The following is a 21,104-nucleotide window of genomic DNA, read 5'->3' as shown; positions in this document are numbered from 1 at the left end:
GAGGCCGTTCCCTCTCCTCCTGTCCCTGTTCCCTGCGAGCAGAGCCCGACCCCCCCAGCTGCCCCCTCCTGTCAGGGACTTGTGCAGAGCCACAAGGTCCCCCCTGAGCCTCCTTTGCTCCAGCCTGAGCCCCTTTCCCAGCTCCCTCAGCCTCTCCTGGGGCTCCAGCCCCTTCCCAGCTCCTTTCCCTGCCCTGGACACGCTCCAGCCCCTCAAGGTCTCTTGTCCTGGAGTGGGCGCCCCAGAACTGGACACAGCCCTTGAGGTGTGGCCTCACCAGTGTCCTGGTCCTGCTGGTCACAGCATTTTTTGACGCAGGCCAGGTGCCTTTGCCCTTCTTGCCCACCTGAGCAATGCTGCAATGATGCAGCAAATGATGCAGCAATGTAAAAATAGTCAAGATCGTGTTTCACACAGAATTCTTTACTCCCTTTTCAAAGTAATTAGATTTTTAACACAGTAGCCTGTGGCTTTTAGGGCTTTTCATATCATAATTTCAGTCATGAGCTGCAGTGAGGAGCACCTGATGACTGCCATGAGCTGAGAACAGTGATGGGCCTCTTGCAGGTTTTTGATGAGGCAAAGGGGATGACCCCTTTACTCCTTAAATCAGGAGAGGCCATGGCAGAAAAAGAAATTACTGCAAGCTATTTGAGCTTAGGTTATGGCATATTTTGAATATAAACTAATGGGAACTCTACTAGCAATTGTAGCAAGATGTAATTTGCTCTGGATTATCTATATGAGAACTTGTTTCTAGCAGAAACTGGTGCCTTACACAGTGAGTTTATCTGGCAAGTTCCCTGTACATAAAAACACAGAGGATTTTTTTTCTAAATTAACATACAGAAAAAAGAAAGCAGAAAATTCCAGGGCTGCAGGCCAGTGGTCTGCCAAAAGAGCTTGAACCATTCAGATCACAGAAGCAACATGAAGAGCACCTTGAGTGCTCAGAAGCAATTACGACCCTGATAACTGCAGATGAAATGAAGCAAAATGTGAAAAATTTATCTTCATGTACACTTTTCTACATAACAGAATGGCCTCCATTTATCTTACTTCTTTCTCTGTTAGACTGATTAGTTGACTGGCTTCAGAAGAAAAATATGAATGAGCTGACAAATTGTTCCCTTTGACTTTTGCACAGTCCAAGTGTAAATACCAGATTTAACATTTAATCATTTAAAACAGCAGATCTGGCTCCAAGTTAAGATGTGAATATATTACCCCAAATGTGCTTTCAGTACATAGAAAGGAGTTTTACTCTTTACATGTGCTTTAAAGGCAATACAAGCATAAATAGGTATCAGCACCTTAATTTTATCCTACATGTGACCCGTCTGAATTCAGACACAGGAAAAGCACACAAACCCACAAACACAAAAACACACAAATATTGTTTAATTCATTAGAAAACACAGAGGTTTTCAAGGATAAAAAAGGAAATCCCCTCAGTGCAGGCCATAGAAGATGTAAAAACAAAAGCCCTACTCACCCCCAGTTAAAGGTAATCACTCATCTGGATTTTTAAAATACTTGGCCAATCATCACCTGCCTTTATTCTTATGAACAATCTCTTTGAGGACTCCATGTGAACATCTCTTAATCATGTCTTTAGAGACAGGAGTTCAAATAAATCCTGATTATGTCAACAGAAAAATAAACATCTTTGTCTCATGACAATACCAGGCAAGCAGTGGCTGCATCACTGAGTATAGGAATCATTAAAATGAAATTATCAGAGTTTGCCCAAGATGGGTTATAGGGACACATAAAAGTCATGACTGTTTTAAATTTTTTGTGTTTAATTTTGAGACATCTGAAAAGACCTAATCAGGCAAATTTTTCAGCCCTTAAAAATTCAGATTTTTCACAGATAGCCTCAAGTGCAAGCACAAAGCTGTTCAAAATCTTTTCTGGCTTGTGAAGATCTTTACCCTCTCTTTTAAGTTAAGATAGACAGTTATACAGGCTGTTACATTTAACTTTTTGCTTGTGTTTCAGGCACAGAATAATGTACAATATTAGACATCTAAACATTTTTAGTCAGCTGCTGATGGACATTTTCCACCTTCTCACTGATCAATTGAACACCAAAGATGATCACCTCCCTCCACATGCACCTTCAGCAGGTGTGAATCCTTAGGTTTGGCATTGTCCATGATTCCAGAAGTCTCTCTAATGCCCACAAACTCCGTTTGGCTGAATGTTATGGTAGATTTTATTAACATACACTCTGTGTGTCCTGCTGCTTGGTGATATCATCCTTTATGTATCAGCCTTAACATCTGTGCTCCTGAAGAGTTAAACCTCCTCAGACTCCTGGCTCGCTAAGGATCTTTCTAAGCGGGGACTTAAAAAAAGGTTGAAACCCTATTCCTCCAATCCCTCATGCATTGTCAAAAGAGCTATTAAAAATCTGTTATAGAAATCTACAGGCTCTCCTGGAATGCTCTGGAGCTATGCCGTGAATTTAACTTACAAAGGAGACGTTCCGGTCTGATTGCTCCAGCCTGTGATTTTCTGTATCATAAACCGAAAATTCTGTTTCTGTTTTAGACATTTTAATCTCAACTCCCCATGACCACTGGAAACTGGGCTGACCAGACAGATATTTTCCAGGCCTGTGTTCATTTCCTTCCAGCATATCTTGCTTGTCCAACTGCTTCTCTTCTTGATCTCTTGCTATTTTTGTTCGCTGAAATTATTTTCCCTGACATTTTTAGTTTCTATCATCTGATATTAAAAAAACCCCAACAAACCACAACATTCAAACCTGTCTCGTGCCCCCTTGTACAGTCTGACTTTTAATATTTATGTGCAGAGCTCTGACTTCCAAAGCTGGTTAGAGGGAAAATCCTCCAGAGGCAGCGAGGTCCGGCGGCCGCCCCGCCAGCCTGGGGAGCAGGAGGCTGGAGCTCCCTTCCAGCTGACCTTCCCTGAAAGAGACTGCTGTAAAATGGTTTTGTGCCCTTCTGACTCTGCCTGCCTGGTTCCAGGATCTTTTCTGAAAATCTTTAGGGACCTGCATGGTTTGGTTTTTTTCTTTCCTCCCAGAGTTTGTCCATCATTAACACAGAGAGTCCATGAGCTCACTGGAGTGTTACTGGGCTGAAGCACTGAGGGCATAAACAGAGAGATGCTTTTGTTCTGGAAACAAGCAGATCCTGTACCACCTTCCCCGAATTCATCTAATTCAGAACATATTTTTCACAAATGATGTCTGTTGAAAAAATTTGTACAACATTATCTCCGGACTGAGGCACAAAGAAAGCTTCAATAAATTTCAATAAATACACACACACACACACACGCACACACACACACGTGTTCAAGATTTGTTTTTCCCTCTTCTCCAACCTTTTCTTTCCATTTTCTTTCTATTTTAATATGGGCTTCCTTTTGTGCAGATCAACTTTTTTTTCTGGAGCTGACAGCGCAAGCCAAGAAAATTGATTTGGCAGCAAAGAGATCCTGCGGAGCCGTGGATTCCTCCTCCTGCCCTGCCAGGCACCACCACCATGGCCCCAGACCAGAGGGAAACGGGGTCTGTCCCTGCCCGGGGGGCTGCTGAACTGGAGATTTGCTGTGGCACCAGCAGCCTGCCCCGAGGAGAGGCCAAAACCACACACACAGACGGGGTGGGCAAAACCCAACCACATTCCGGCGTCCTTTTCCCTTCCTATTTCCCAGGATCTCGGAGAGTCCTGGGCTGTGCCAGCAGCAGTGCTGATTAAGGCTGACATTACAAACTGAACACACAGAAGGTTCCTGGAGCCTGTGTTTTCATCCTCAGATATGGGCACCTCCACTTGCATCGGCTCTCCTACACTTCCCCAAGAGCTGAACAAATTCAGCTCTCTTAAAACCAGATCTCTCTGACAGCCAGGGACTGGTTCTCTAAATGAAAATGAAGTGTACTTCCTCATATTTGTATTTTATACATCCAGATTTATGTCTGGAAAGCAATTTATAGTGCAGATAACTTTTGAATTACTTCTGCTCATCAGTGATTCAGTAAATAGGGTTGTTGATTATAAAATCAGGGTTCTGTTTATCAGGTTTTTCCAACAACAAATCCTAATTCAGGCAAGAACTGGATTAAGGTCACACTCAAAAGCCTTGATCACTAAATTATCCTACCCATAAAGTGAAAATGTTAAATGAGATTAAAAACACTACTGAAACAATAATGTAATTTCAAAGACTATTCTAGAAAAAAATTGGTCAAAGTAAAAATTTGGCATTTTGCAGGAAGTTTTGATTTTTCTTTCTTTAAAAAGAATTCCCCCACCTCAATATATGCACCAATCTTCTGTAAATACATGCAGTGAGGAAAATCCATTCATTATAAATTCTATATCAAAATATCAATACCATCATAACCTCAAAAATTAGGATTTTTAAATTGTTTTGCAAAAATAGTGCAGTCTTTACTACCTAAATCTGGTTTTCTATATCAAAATTGCTTCTTCTTTGTGCTGCTATGAAACGATTTCATACTTATGTTGTGAATATAAAAGAATTACAAATTTAAACAAAACACATATTTAGGAATGAAAATTTTTTGAAATAAGACACCTCAAAATTACCTCTTTAAGGCATTTTTCATATCTGTCAGCATTTTATAAAATGCTTTCTTACTTAAATTGCTTAGAGATTCTTAAGGAAATTTTTAGTCAAGCATTATTTTGACAGGAATGGACAGGAAAAGAGGTGTTCTGATCAGCATCTCAGAAGACAACTTTCAAAAGGGTTTTTTACTGTACCATGAAATGTTTCACAGGGAAAAGGCTTCCCAGGGAGAAATACATCTTTTTGAAAGCATAGTTAGACTGCAAAATAGTACCCTGGGGCAATGGCAGAAGTTGCAATACTTATGAGGAGCATTCAACAGTTGGAGTGGGAAACAAAATATCCTGGAATACCGGAATGATGGAAAACACATTGCCCTCCCTATCTGATCTCTCTCTTCCTGCTTGCGTTTTCCCTTGAATATATATTTCCTTTTCTAGTGTCTAAATCTGATTGCAATGCTTCATCCTGGTGGGGGATTACAGATGCAGTGAAATCATGCAGGGAAGCAAAAAGACAAATAACTGTCTTTTTAATTTCCCCTGCACCTCAAAAAAGTGCTGGTGCACATTTAAAATTCCGATGTAAACAACTCTTAATGCTTAGACTGTGGTAATGTACAAGTTCAGAGATATTTAAATGTCTTTAAAATCTTCCAGGAGGTTAAATCTGTAAAACTCTCCAGCTCCAGGTAGTGGATTTTTAAAAGAAAAAAGACATGGTATTGTTTGAATTTCACTTGACATGTAATTTGGTCTATAATTTAAGATATCAGACTGTAATTTGCTGCAGGAAGCACCACGTAGGCCTGGTGTTATAACATGTCACCTCAGGAAAAAAGCCATAAAGAACTATGGCTTTTCAAATATTTGGTCATATTTCTTTATAAATATCAGAAATAGCAAGAAAATGTTTTCCAGCCCACAGCTATTTGTTTGACATTTCCCACAATGAATATGTTCTATTTTATATCAGTACAGCTGGAATCTACCTTGATAATGATATCACCTGAGAGCTTTTCCTCACCCACCCAGGTCCATATTTAATAGGCAGCTGAGATCATAGAAATTTTATGATATAATGCAATAGATAATCAAGCCCAGTGAAATTACCAGCTTTGGAAATTAACTCCACCTTTATAGCAGAGACTCTTGAGGTTAAAAAATGAAGCAGAATGCCATGTAATGGAGAAACATAAATTTCACACACACTAAAAATGCAGATGAATAATGTCTTTAAGGTGCTTTTATATTCATCTAAAATGAAAGCAAGCAAAGTAATACATTTTCTACAGAGGCTGAACATATTAATTTCCCTGAGAATGCTAAATTTATCTCTAACCTGTTTTCTCCAAATGTGCTGGTTCATGTGAATTGGAAAAAACCAAGCAATCCTCTGATCAGCTTTCACAGCACTTTTGTGGTCCCAAGCCAAGAAAGGCAAGGCAGGATTCTCTCCTGCTCTATTCCCAAAGAAAAAAAAAACAGTATGAGGTACATTAATGCCAAATGTAGAGAATGAACACTCTAAATAAGAGTATGTTTGTCAAGACCTGGAAAGTCAATGTTGGAAGGAAGCCACTTTCTGTGCTAAATAGTGGGATGAGGCATGTGTAGGAATTAGCAAAGCACAAGAAAGGTTTAACTTTAGAAAGCTTCAGATTGCCTTGCTCCGTTCCTGAGCCAGTGAACCTCTTCAGCTTCACAGCTAAAACCCACCCTAAACTCCCCCTCTCCTCATAAAAGCACATTTAGCTTCCTTGTGGCAATCCACCTCCATGATCTTTTGGGTATGAGGAAAACCTTTTCCTGACAAATCTCCCTTGGGACTGAGGTTCCAGCCACAGCTCTTCTACCAGCAGCCCTCCAGTTCCTCCCCAAGGCCAGTTTCCAAGGGCAACCTTTTCGGGTTGGGTTGGAGATCAGGGAAAGGTTCTGCTTCCCCCAGAGGGTGCTGGGCACTGCCCAGGCTCCCCAGGGAATGGGCACGGCCCGAGGCTGCCAGAGCTCCAGGAGCGTTTGGGCAGCGCTGCCAGGGATGCCCAGGGTGGGACTGGTGGGGGGTCTGGGCTGGGACAGGGGCTGGATCAATGATCCCTGTGGGACCCTTCCAACCTAGAACATTCCATGATTCCATGATCTATAATGGCCCCTTCTACGAGGACAGTGGTCGACAGCAAGAAGCAGAGCACGGAGAGCTTTAGCCCCACATCTTTCTACTTATAAAAAAATGAAACAGATGCAATGGGATGGAAAATAGGATTAAGGCTATCTGTAAACAACTTTGTCTGAAGCTGTTCTGTAGGCAACCAAATTTACATGGAATGTCCCAGAAGAGAGGCAGATTTTCCTTAGGTCTCGCCTAAGACCTCCACAGTAATATCACAGCAGGCAGTTCTCCAGATCCTGGACTATGCTGGACTTCAACCATAATAAATCAAAGCTGATCAGTAACAGAGAAAGCGAAGGATTAATTAAGGATTAATGAGAAATGTGTAGGAATTAGCAAAGCAGAAGAAAAATATTAAGACTGAAAATAAAGTTAGGTCAACTCCAACTTCAGGAATATTAAAATATAACCATGTTATTGTATATATTGTGAAGCAAATTCCATCTGAAATAGGAAATAGCATTAAAGGAGATTGGTCTTACTCTATTATATTTTTTTAAAGTGTAAGAGAAAAGTGAAGGTTGATTTTAAAGAACCCCAGGATGGGTGAGGCGGGAGGGGCCCCCAGGGGCTCCTCTGGTGCCACCTCCCTGCTCCAGCAGGGCCATCCCAGAGCACAGGGCACAGCAGTGTGTCCATGGGGCTCTGCAATATCCCCAGGGAGGAGACTGCACAGCCTCTCTGGCCAATCTGCTCAGGGCTGGGCCCTGCCCAGGGCAGAAGTTCTGCCTCCTGTGCAGGGGGAGCTCCCTGGGCTCAGTTCTTGCCCATGCCCTTTTATCCCATTTCTAGGTACCACAGAGCAGAGCCTGGTCCATCCTCTGACACCTCCCTTCAGATGCCTTTTACACTCATATTCATTATAAACATTCCAAACTTATAAACTTCTACGTTTTAACTTATAAACTAGCATTAGTTTAAAAAACCTCAGACTTATAAACTTACATTACTTTAATGGCATTAAGCTGGGTAAACTAAAGAGTTACAAATGTGAAGAAGTACGAGGAATTTTATAAAATTCCTTTTTTTTGTGGAGCTCTGTGTGCAGAAGGGTTCTTGGCCAGTGTGTGTGGTCACAGAGCTTCTCTGGAAGAGCCAGAGTAGCATGGCCTTCAGCCACGGAGCCAGTGCTGGACAGAATGTGCTTTGCTGTCACTGCCAGCACATCCAAGGTCACACAGCCCCTCTCCAGAAGTTTGAAGGACAAGCCATGCCAGGCCATTTCCACTGGAGATGCCTTTAGGTGTAGCACTGTCTGCAAGAGAGGCCCAGGGGGAGTTCTGAGCAGCAGCAGAATCAGATAACATCTGAAGGAGTGCTGGGATCCCTCTGCCAGCGCTCACCCTGTGAGGTGTGAACAGCACAGGAGGGGGTTGAAGTCCTCTCTGAACATTTGGTTGTTCTCAGGAGCAGCTGAACACGCTGTTGACACACCACCAAGGTTAATAATTCCTGCTTTTTATAAGTGCTTCCACTCCTAACCTTCTACCTCTATTTTCTTTCCCCATTCTGGCAGTAAAATAGAACACAGATGGAACAAAGAGTGATACCAGCTAATTTTAGTCTTAAGTGGGCATTTTCCCACAGTCTTCAGAATATCTAGGATTTAATAGCCAAGCAAATACGAAATACATTTTAAATTAATTAAAGCCTGTCTTTCTAATGAATCAATTTGAAAACTTTTTGAAAGATGGAATTAAGCCTTGCTTTCTGAAATGAAAAGATGGACAATCTGAATGTCTCACAAAAAAAAAGCTCTTTTAATTTCTTCCAGCTCAGATGGTTGAAAAGTAACTCCCATTCTACAAGATGTCTCTTGGCCTTAAAGAACTATGAAAGTTCAACATTAATCAGGCAACATGGAAGTCTGCTTGAGAGGAGCTTGAGAGGACAGCAAGCTGATTATTTTAGAAATTTTCTCATCTCTGCAAGAACTCCATTTTCAAAATGAAAATGAACACAGTTGATCAAATATTTTTACATGCATAAAATCCCAGTGAACTGCCAAGAGGATTTTATTCATGTAATACAATGATTTATTGTCTCCCATATTGAATGTGTGCTCTAAAACGGGGGCTGTGGTGGCAAAAAAGGCAATTTGGGCTCCATATATAAGAATTATTTTGTATCTGTGTGCCTATTTTTGCCTATATAAAAAAAGCCACACCAAATAACCACATTTGGGGCTCAAGCAATTTAGTGCATTCTTTCAAAGCAATGTAAACTTTAGAAACCTGTTTTTTTTCCCCCCCAACATATGTGACTAAACCCAAAACTCTCCTTAGGAATGACACAATGCCACAGTCAAAATCTTGACGCTGGGGAGAACAAATGGCTGCAGAAAGAGATCCAGCCCTGATCAAGTATTTCACGGCAGAATGGCTGTCAGTGACTCGAAAGAACAGCAACATCTGGTGCACATTAAAAGAAAATTGTTCATCCCCAGTCCTGGTAATTCAAGCAAACAAACAGCACTTTGGTCATTGCTTTACTTTGCTTAAAGACTGGATTATTAAGCACACCCTATACCCTTCACCCAGACCAGACCTGAGCTCTGGGCTGCTGAGACTCCACAAATAACCATCCCTCCCCAAGATTCTCCAAGCCCAACTGAGCTATCTTGAAGCAGCAAGGCTTAGAAAATTCATTTTTGCTGCTCTTATCAACTGGAATTAAAAGGTCAAGCCCAAATTAGCTAATTTTGGTGATGATAAGAAAATTCTAAAACAAGTTTATTTCAACCTGCCCCAAAATAAATTGAAAAATCATCTTTTAACTTTTCTGTGTGTTGGAGTCAAATTACGTTTCCCAGTCTCTAATAAAATGCACACTCGGTCCTAAGCATGTTCTCTTTATTTGTTACTGCCTGGCAGCCTCAGGGACATTAATTTGCTCGTGTGCAATTGGTGTGTGTGATACACAACATCATTGCATTCTGAGCATGAGACAGCCCGGACCTGAAGTCTTATTCCTTCAAGAGCATGCAATTATGGAGTATGATTAAATTACTTTGTAATTTATTAGAGGACTTATAAAGCCAGCAAGCATTGAAAAGATATTACCCCAGCATTCTTTCACAGTGAGCTGTGCTTTTCCCATTTTCCCCCAGTGCACATCCACATGTACACAGCAAACAGGGGTTTTTGCTATGTTAAGAAGTATTTTTATCGAGAGAGGGATATTACCAATGCTAAAATGCCACTACAGATTATTTATTTGTACGAAATATAGTCGGCACTAACCCAAAACTCCCAGGACTCTTATCCATGACTATACTTTTTAAAAATACTGTGTCAGCAGATTCGGATGAACAGAACTTTCTTATCACTCTTGGCAGACTTTTATTCACAGCATGATAAGAAAAAAAGAGCTTTATTATAAGTGTTTCAAACTGTGGTCTATACAAACTCCCTTCCCTAGTTCTATTTATTCTATTACCAAGTGAAAAAGTGAGGAGACTGTAAATAAATCTGAATTGTGCTGTTCTGATCTCTCACCTCAGCTTGTTAAAAAGGTGATACAATAACAAATGAAGTATTGTGTTCCTTTACAATTTCTGCTTTGCTCCAATTCATCTGCATAAACATAAAGTGGAATTTAGATTAAATTTCTACACACCTCTACACCCTCACACTGTATAACATCTGATTAATGTGAGCACCCTTTATCAGCCAAGAAACTTACCCAAAATCAAGAATATTTGATTCAGCACAGGTTTTCCTATTGTCACAAGCAAGAATATCTGCTTTTTTTTTTTTCTTTTTCCCAAAAATTGTAAGAGGAAATAAGAGCAATATCAGAGAAAAAGGAAATGGAATGTGTATTAATGAGAACTAGACAGCTCTCATTTCCTCAGGGCAGAACTTTCTAAAGCTTAAATTTCCTTCTCTAAATAAGTAAAGTGTTAGTCCTGCCTGGTGCTAACTGCAGAATGATTTAAACAGATGCAGAAAATAAAGACTCATCTTCTGACAAAAGTGGAAGGGTTCATCCCTATAATTATTGGCTTTGGGAAGCTTCCAACCAGATGGATAACTTCAAGCACAAATTATTGATCCACTTTGCTACTTAAGCAGGAACTTAAATACTTGCTTAATTATTTTGAATTATGTCTGTAAAAAGGCAAACAAAATGCAAAGGCAGCCTGACAGTGCAAGGCCTTGTTTGCTATATCTGGACAGCTCAAATTACACCATCTGTTGCTTTCCCTAAAACAATCCAAAGTAATAAAGACACCCTGCCTATTCTGATTATGTGTGAGTCATATTTTGAGGAAATATCAGAGAAATCTGGGCAGCAGCAATGTGTCAGTTATAATGAGCCTCCTCTAGAACAACTTCGTTCAAAGTGAAAATGAAACTCATTCACAAGTTCTTGAAACTCAGGGATGCAAACACACAGAGACCAAGAGGTTAATTATACTTGTAGTCGACCTTCAAAAAAAACTAGTTCAAATTAGTCCAAATAACATGTTTTAACCAAAAATGTGTCTTCTAATATAATTTTAAATTTTAGCTCAGGCTTTCTAAAATACATAAATATTGGAGGTTTTAGATAATTTTTCAAAGCAAGACATTTATTATGCAAACACTTGGATACACTGGGTTTCTGGTTTGTTCTCCTACCTTGTTTCTACACCAGATTTAGAGCTTTAAGGAATTGCTTTATCATGGACATCAGCTGCAGATGTATTAGATGAATATAGTTAAATATGAAGTACACACAATGTTTCAAGTATCCCTGAAGACTCTTTTCTCAGTCCAGTTTTTCCAGTATTATTTGTTGATATTAAACAAATATTCCAGGCTTCTGTCTCTTGCTTCAGTATGAATTCTTCCACCAGATAAGGAAGATCCTACAAATCCAGAAGATCAAAGGCAGCAGTTAGGACAGCAAATGATTAAGGGGCAGTTGTCCCCCTGAACTGGAGCTGGATAAGACTGAAGGTACCTCACTGCTTCCTGCTTCTGCATTGACTCTTGATTTTTTAATCAATCTGGATTTTACTCCCAGACCTAATGATCTATTTTCCCTTTTGGCTGCTGCTGAACAGGAAGAAATCTACCCTTACCTCACATCTTTTTCTCATTTCAAAGCAGAAAATGTAGAGTCCATCATCTGGAATTTACAAAATTCTCCACTGCAGATGGCTTTGCCTTTCTCCATTGCCATTTGTCTGCTTCCTCCTCCTTTTCTATCCCTCCTGCTGCCACTCTTTTTTTTCAAAGAGCACATATACACACATTCCCAAGTGTCCTGAAGCTGTGTCTGGATCCACTGTGACTCAATAAACCCTTCTCCCATTACATATATTTCAAATTTTAATTGAACAGGCTAAAAGGTTGCCTACAACATGTAGAATATATTTTTTACGAGCTAAATATTTGAAGATTATGATGATATAATGTTGTGTCTATAAAGCCCTCCTTGTCAGAAGTAGAAATGAAAGCCATACTTACTTCAGTTAAATTACTTAATTTGGACATACAAAAAGGATAAATAATTAAATATTAGTATGTGCACTTTGAGGGGCCTCTTAGGGATGTTACAATTCCCAAGTTTCCTTCTTGCCTAAAATAAGATTTACAGGTTTTTAATAGAATTTAGATGGGTTTAAAATTTCCATATATGAATTGTACTTTTACCGATTTATTGCATGAATTTCCTGTTGAATTTTTATGTGACACTTGATCTCCCTTGAGGGACCTGTTCAGTTCTGATTGGATAATGCAAATTTCCAATGGAGATTGAACACAAATGAGTATGAAATTGATTTATTATAATAAGGGAAATTGAGGTCTGAGGTCCTGCTTCTCTTTTCTTTTCTCCCCCAGCCAACCCTAGACTTCCAAATGAAGGGTTTTTTGTAATAGTTTGCCAACAAAGAACAAAGAAAATTAAGAGCACATTTCTCAATTATACATTGGAAATTAGATAAAATATTGTTCCAAACTTGTTTGACTTCATGTGCACGAGAGAGTTGTTGGAATAGTTTAACACCGCTATAATCACATCACTGTGGAGCCAGTGTATTGTCTTACACGATTTCTGCAGAATTCAGACTCATTATCAATTTAATGGGAAACAGCCTTTGTCAAAATCTTGTGTTCACGTCTTCACCATTAATTCTAAACATGTGACTCAGGGCACTGCTGTAAATGGAGATGGTGGACTGCAGTAAAGTGTGTTGGGTGTCACTCACAGGTGCAGCCTCATGGGCACACAGAGCTTTACCCACAAAATATCAGCCTTGGCTATACTGAAGCAATTCTAAAGGATCTGTGGTCCCCAGTACTCCTTGATGGACACACAATAGCTGGCTCTGCAGAAACTCAGCTCCTGCATAGACAGAACCACTTCTCCTGCCTGGATTTATGTGTCACACAAAATTAGAGGGCTGTGATTTGCCCCAAAAGCAATTAGGAACAGGAATCATTGTCAGCCATACCATGCAATCCAGGGATGAAAGATCACTTCCAGAATGGCTGGGACATCCAGTGCCTGTTCCTTGATTCCACAACAAAGGCTGAAAAAATCTTTCTTGAGTACAAACATTCCCTCACTAATGCAGACACACATGTGCAGGAAGTCATGTACCCTGAGACAACTGCTGCTATTTGTGCCTCTGACAGTCCCAGTATATCTTTGAAAATAGTGGAAACACCAAACATCTGTCAGAGAGGTTTAAGCAGAAATTCCATCAGTTCCACAGCATTCACCATGTACTTTTTAGCTGAAGTGAATTAACAATGTGAAACATTCAATGCCATGGGAAGGGCTGGGCTTCTACCCTGTCGTGTTGGGAAGGCGCTAACAAAACAGATGGAGAAAGAAACTTTACAAGGGCTGGAGGGACAGGACACAGGGAATGGCTTCCCAGTGCCAGAGGGCAGGGCTGGATGGGAGATTGGGCAGGAATTGTTCCCTGGGAGGGTGGGCAGGCCCTGGCACAGGGTGCCCAGAGCAGCTGGGGCTGCCCCTGGATCCCTGGCAGTGTCCAAGGCCAGGCTGGACATTGGGGCTTGGAGCAGCCTGGGACAGTGGAAGGTGTCCCTGCCCATGGCAGGGGTGGCACTGGGTGGGCTTTAAGGTCCCTTCCAATACAAACCGTTCCATGGTTGTGTGTTATTTTGCCCAGAAACCTTTAACTTCAGTGGACAGACATATCCATGACCCACAAGCCCAAGCTATTAACGCATTAACTCAGTTTACTCTGAATTGTTGCTGTAGTTTTAGGAAAAACTCCCATGGTTATCCAAGAAAACCAAAAGGAAAAAAATAGAACTTGCATGAAGAGCCAGCATGTGATATCTGCATTTGATTTATCCCATTTCTTTTTCCCTTTGGTTTAATTCCATTGCCTTGATCATGGGTAGGCCATTGGTAAGTACAATTGTGAAGATCCCATCCACCCAAATTCTCTCTATGCAAATTTGGAATGATGAATAAGAACTGAAACATAAAAAAGGCTTTGCTGCTAAGTAATCTTGCACATATTTCCCTGCAGTTAATTCCCTTGCCTACAGTTTTAACAAAAAAATTGCTGTTAAGTTTTGAACAGCAGCTCCATCAGTGGGTGCAATATTTATGCTCCTTGCAACCATATTCTGGAATCAATACTGCCACTTCTAAATGCAAAGACTTGTATTGAAAGAGAGATGAGAATGTGAGTACAAAACCCTCCAGAACACAGCCCTCGATCTCTTTGGTGGGTTTTAAAAGGGTTTCAGATTCTCTCTCAAAACATTCACCAAAGTTGGGCCAGAAGAAGTCAAAGTAATTTAGATCCAATCTCTCTTCAAAAATGAAATGAGAAGTTTTATTAAAAGGAAATGAAGAGGAAATTGAACTTTCATATTTCATGGTGCAATTGTGATGACAGAAAACAATATTCATCGATAGAGAGTTTAGAAGATAGTTATTTATATGTCTATGCTGCTCTGTTGGGGGAGATTTTTCACAGTGGAGGGCAGATAATTTTTAAGAATATAATGGATCTGTAGCAGAATTACCTGTTGGATATTCCACAAAAAGTCTGAATACAAGATTTTTTCCATTCTAAAGATCAGGAAGTAGAAACTTTAATTGAAATGTGTACTTTATGAGGAATTTCAGCTGGAGATGCTTATGGGTAATGCAAATTTCACCTGCACAAAAGCTGCATAGTCCTGTAGCTCTCTGACACAGAAAACTAAATCACTTGAACTGAAATCATGGGGCTGAGAAAGATTGGGAATGTAATGGAAATGCCATCATTCTGCCCAGCAGAACAGCCAGGAGGAGAAGGAGAAAACATCCAGCCAGGCACAGGTGTGAATCACAAGTCAGCACAGAGGACAAAGAGAGAGATTTACATTTAGTCCCTAAAGGCGATGGCTCCATAGCTCATCTGTGGAAGAGAAAGCAATGGCTTGAAAAGATGATTCTTGTTCAGCAGCTTCTCATGATTTTTGCACTCACAGTTGTCACCTCCCTTTCCACCCCCTCCACAGGAAACTGCTGTGAACGACCTTTCTTGGACTCTGTGGTGGGTGTTTAGGCACAACTTTTCACAAATGTCCAATAATTTTAATCCCCTCCAGTTCAGGCTACTGAAGCAATAGTTAAATGCAGCACATCAAGGTAAGTGATTATTAAAAAGTGGCCTGGGTGACTCAATCTGGGCCTTTTTGAAGCCAACATCTGAAAAGATTGGCATCCTAGAGGGCAATGTAAGCTACTATTTTTTTCCTCTTACTGCAATGTAGCACAGCCTAAAAATGTTCATCTATGACAGGTGAAAGGAATGAAATTTGATTCTCACACTTTCTGCAATAAAAATGTAAAAAAAGCTCTCAGCTTAGAAAAAAATTAATTAGTTTTAAAGTTTCCCAGTGTGGAAAGAAGTTCAAAGCTAAACCTTTTTCATAAAATATTGCCTAAGAAAATTAGTCAAAATATTCTTTGATGAGAAAAGAGAGAAATCTATTCTGACTCACACAATTCAATGGAAAATAATGTGCTTTCCCTAATACACATCTATAACATCATTACAGCTGACAGAGAAAAGGAAGAATCTATATGTAATCAAGATTTACCATTGCAAACCAATGTTCTTAATGTTTCCATTTTAAGTGCGTGGCTTGAAATGTTCTTTCTATTTAGCAGAACTTTCAAATACATGAAATACTTCTAATATGCCTGCGTTGAAAAGAAATAACCCTCTACTTCAAAGCTGTTCCAGCTCATACAATAAATAGACTGTGGTGCCTGAGAGTTGATGGTGAGTGGTGGCAAGAATGAGCTGAATTTTGATTTTTGTTATAAAAATACAGACAAAAATGCCACATGATGTTATTAACCTTCCTCGAGACAACTGTGAGTTAATTACACCTGTAGCCATGATGAAAGTGTTGGAAACACTGTCTCACTAATTTGTCCATTTAGCAGTTGGGTTTGGATAAGTGGAAGACATCAAGAATCACATAAAAAAATCACATTAAGACAAGACTTGCAGAGGAGGCCACACAGGCAGATGGGAGAACGATGGCAGCTGACAATCACCAGACTGACACCAATTAAAAAAACATACGACAAAAATTAAATGTCAGAGAAATGAACCTGAAGAAGCAGGAGAGCTTCTAAATTATTTTTAAACTAATGGGAAGAGCAAGAAGAGATTTTCCAGGTCTTTCAAATACAGAAGAACCTTGGGTGCAGCACGTTCAGACATTTTCAAAACATCGGGTTGTATGGGTCAATTGCAATTTTCCAAGGAATTTGAAAATATTCCAGACTGGAATGGATATGGACATTCTGTTCTGTAGCATCACTGTGAACACAGCCAGCTTATCATATTTTTCAGAAATATTTCTCTCCACATGCAAACCTCCTGCTCACACTATGTTTATTTAGTAGTGATGCTCATTATCTTCCCACTGAATCCTTATGAAATATTGTCTTTCTTGGATAGAAGCATAAGAGGGAAGCTAAGGAGATGTAGGAATTGTGACCAGAATGAGGATAACTGGATGATAAACATTTGTCCTGTGGTAGTTGGACAGAGAACAAATTCCTAATGATCACCTAGACTCTGAAAGGTAGAATTCCTTCCCAAGTCTCTTTTGCCTGCAAAGATTCCAGAATAATCACAGAATAAACTCAGAATCAGAAAGAAAGAAAAAAATGCAATAAACAAAGATTTATTCACTCCCTCCAATATGGAGAAAGAGGCCACATTCTAAACCCCCTTAATATGAAATTAATTCCAGACATGAGGAATGTTTCTGACATCTCAGTTGCCATTTTTCAGTTTGTAAATTACAAGGTGTTCACTCCTCTCTGGGGACTGAGCTTTTAATCACACAGATGTCCATTATAAATCCTCTGTTTACTTAGGAGTATAATAAGTGAACTCACAGCATCTTTGTGCTACAATAAATCTGCAGGCTCAGACAGAATGCTCATGATTACCTTCTAAATTCTTTCAAGGTCATTCTACATGATTTCATGCTACATAACATCCTTTCTCAGTCCATTTCACACTGAGAAAAGATCATGGTAAACATTGATTTTTCCCTGCTGGTATTCCTGAATTCCATCACATCACCCCACCACATGCGCACTCTGATACATCATATTTTAGTCATTTGATTCTAAGCTCTTGTGTAGAAACTGAAAATTCAAAAAGTCAAATATGCTAAGAAAAAAAAGAAGATGATTTGGTGCAATTATTTGAAGATTAGACTGAAAAAAATGAGAAGAAATGGGTGTTTCTTTCAGTGGGAAAAGCATTACTGGAAGTAGATGAGTGCACAAAAAACCATGCTTCAAATTGCTGAGGAATTTAAATGTTAAAACAAATAGCCAAATTTAGATGGAATGTTTGTTTGACATGTTTCTATTAGCAAATGCTCTTCATGAATTATTCAACATCAAGAAAAGACATGAATGCCTGAAAGAGCACAGAGACCCAGCCCTGCATGTGGTTCCTCCAGCATTCTGGCATGAAAGGAGTGCAGAAGGTGCTAATAATACTTCTCTCAAGAGAAAGAGATAGGATTCCTGCAAGAAATATTCACAGGCACAGACAAAAATTAGCTGCTTGATTTCTACTGAATCTTATTGCCTCAGGTGACTCATTATCTCAATGACTTCCTGTCTATGCAGAGATTTAAGATTAATGGATTAAATTCCCTAAATTCTTGGTGAATTTATTAGCTAATAAGATACTGCTATTTGCCATTTGATTAAAAATTGTTAGGAGTTCATTTTATCCTTTTATAAAGACCAGAATTATCTTCTTTCTATACAGATATCCATTTCTGCCGGCTTTGGGAATAACAGGAACAATGCCCCTCCCGATATTCTTCTAATGTGCTACTGCCATTCCTCATTAAAAAAAAAGGAACTGTTTCTGTTATGGAATCAGAGAATCACAGAGACGGATATTCTCATCTCATATGCTGAGTAGAAAGGGTCTCACAAGGATCATTGATCCAGCTCCTGGCCCTGCACCGACACCCCAACAATCCCAGCCTGTGCATCCCTGGGAGCGGTGTCCAAACACTCCTGGAGCTCGGGCAGCCTTGGGGCTGCGCCCATTCCCTGGGGAGCCCCTCCAGACCTTTCCCCAGCCCCGGCTTCCTCCTTTGGACACTCTCCAGCAGCTTGGGACCTTTTTTACCTCGTGGTGCCCAGAGCTGCCCCAGCACTGGAGGTGAGGCCTCCCCAGTGCAGAGCGGGACAATACCTCCCTGGCCTGACCAGCACTCCTGGGCCTGATCCCCCAGGACAGGGATGTCCTTCCTGGCTCCAGGGCACTGCTGACTCAGACCCAACTGGACATTCACCAGGAGCCCCAGGTCCTTTCCTGAGGCTGCTCCCCAGCCTCTCGTTCCCAGTCTGTCTGTACATCCAGGGTGCTCCATCCCAGGTGCAGAATCCAGCACTTTCCCTGTTGAACTTCACACCGTTGGTGATTCACAGCCCTCTCATTTGTCATGGTCTCTCTGCAGAGCTTCCCTGCCTTCCAGTCAACAACTCCTCCCAACTGAGTATCATCTGCAAACTTACTCAATATTCCTTCAAGCTGTAAGAATGGTTTGGTGAAAATGAAATGTTTTCACTTTCCATAGGACTACCTTAGGAATGGGGCTTTACTCCTGGTGTTGTACTACTCACAAACTGTTTATTACTCACTTCTTGCCATACCCAAGCAAAACCTATACCAGACCTGTTTGTGGAACATCTCTCTGTGTGAGGGAAGACACTTTTCTTCTCACCACCCCAAGAAACCAATCCTTCCACAGGGTATTTCTCAGCTTTGATGACAAGTTTAGGAACTCTTGGAGCTGGCACTTGCTTGTAGATCGTTGTGTTTAGTAGCAACCAACAGATTTAGCTAAACCCTTTTTAGAACCGATTTACACTTTCAGGCTCCACGGTCTCTTATGGCATTAAATTAAACTTAACAACATGCTGTGGAAAAGGTAGTTCCTTTTATCTGCTTGAGACTAGGAGATTTATTTGGGATAGTCTATAACTTTTCCTCTGTAATTTAAGGACAGATTATCAATAGCTTTCAAATACGTCAGAAAAACAATATTTTAACTAAATGAGGGACAGAATTCAAGTCATTGGCAACGAACAAATAGCAGTTCCAGCACCCCAGAGCAAACATTTAACTCCACAACTTGCATTTTCTCCCCTTCAGCACAGGGGTGTGCTCAGAATAAAAAGTGATGCATTTCTATTGATTTCCACAGAGAAAAAAAAATTGTTTTCTAAAGAGTTCGAAGTTGAAGACAACCTCCCAGAGCAGAAAAATGTAGGCCTTGGATACACAATGAAAATGGAATGGCAACTCTGACAGCCACTAAAATCCAGCTGAACCTATAACAGCTTCAGAGGAGCTCCAGGCGCTGGTGGCAAGAGCACCCAGTGGGTGACACCTTCAGAGGGTACTGGAGAGTTCCAGTGCAACACCACGAATTTGACTGCAGCCACCCCAGCTGATTTGTGTCTTCTCCTGCCTGGATCACCCAGAAACTTCTACATTAGTCACACTGCTCCAATATTAATAGAGAAAAGCTTATGAAGAAGAAATTATTTAGGTCTGAACCATCTTCTCAAGTGGATTGTTTTTCACATTTTAAAGTGGATCAAAGAAACAGCAACAGAGGTTGACAGAGGGGGAATTTATATTCTCAGGATGATGGGGGAAGTCCAGCCATTGCCCAGTTTATTATCTGGATACATCAAGCACCCATTTTTAAAAACATGAATATTTGAGATAAAACTGTGACTGAAAAAAGCAGGACCATCCGAAAGGGCCAAGGTAAAAGAATCCCTGTTTATTTAGACTCATAGAATCGTGGAATGGTTTGGGTTGGAAGGGACATTAAAGCTAATCCTGTCCCACCCCCTGCCATGGGCAGGGACACCTTCCACTACCCCAGGTGGCCCAAGCACTGTGCAGCACCCCTGCCAGGGACCCGGGGCCAGCCACAGCTGCTCTGGGCACCCTGTGCCAGGACCTGCTCACCCTCCCAGGGAACAATTCCTTCCCAATATTCCATTGAACCCTGCTCTCTTTCAGTTTGAACACATTCTCCCTTGTCTTGTCACTCCAGTTCCTGAATTGTCCCTCTCCAGCTTCCCTGTAGCCCCTTCTGATACTGGAAAGCTGCCATCAGGTCTCCACTCAACTTTCTTTTCCCCAGGCTCCAATGTTCTCAGCCTGTCAAATGTTTTGGAAATCAAGAGTGGTTTCAGTCTGGTAACTGATGTGATCCATTATGGTCTTTACTGGGAATATTTCTTGGAGTCCTGCCTGGGTTAAAGCATTTGCAGGACCAGCATATTCACTGAGTGATCAAAGATCCCAGCTGATGACAAACACTACCCCTGAATGTGTAGAGTATGAAGGATGGAATTTATAGTTATTCTTTTGGCATTTTTTGTTGTCCTTGGGTTTGGTCCTGGAAGGGAGGGACGCTTTGCCAGGGCAACAATAAGATTATCTTTTCTGAACCCTGTCAGCTTCCTTGAGCTGGAATTATGGCAGAGATTTCTGCTCCTGTAGAAAATGAAGAGATGCATAATAAATGTACAGAGAAATCTATACTGAGTATATTATTAATGTACATTCCAAGTCAATTTTAGAAATACACTCCTACTGTGGCAGAGACACTTTCTACATCCTACACTGAAATTCAGTGTTGGAATAGGTGCATTTTGAGGTAGAGTCCTGAACACACAAACAAACAGAGACCACCATTCCTCTTAGAGCAGGAGCTTTCATTCCTCATCCCATCAAAACTCCAACTGCAGTCAATTGTCTTAGTCTGATTTGCACCTTGGCAGGAAAACTACAGCAC

The sequence above is a fragment of the Corvus brachyrhynchos genome, unplaced genomic scaffold (assembly GCF_000691975.1).
Source record: "Corvus brachyrhynchos isolate BGI_N302 unplaced genomic scaffold, ASM69197v1 scaffold66, whole genome shotgun sequence".
Lineage (NCBI taxonomy): Eukaryota > Metazoa > Chordata > Aves > Passeriformes > Corvidae > Corvus > Corvus brachyrhynchos.
Note: the sequence above shows the minus strand (reverse complement) of the source record.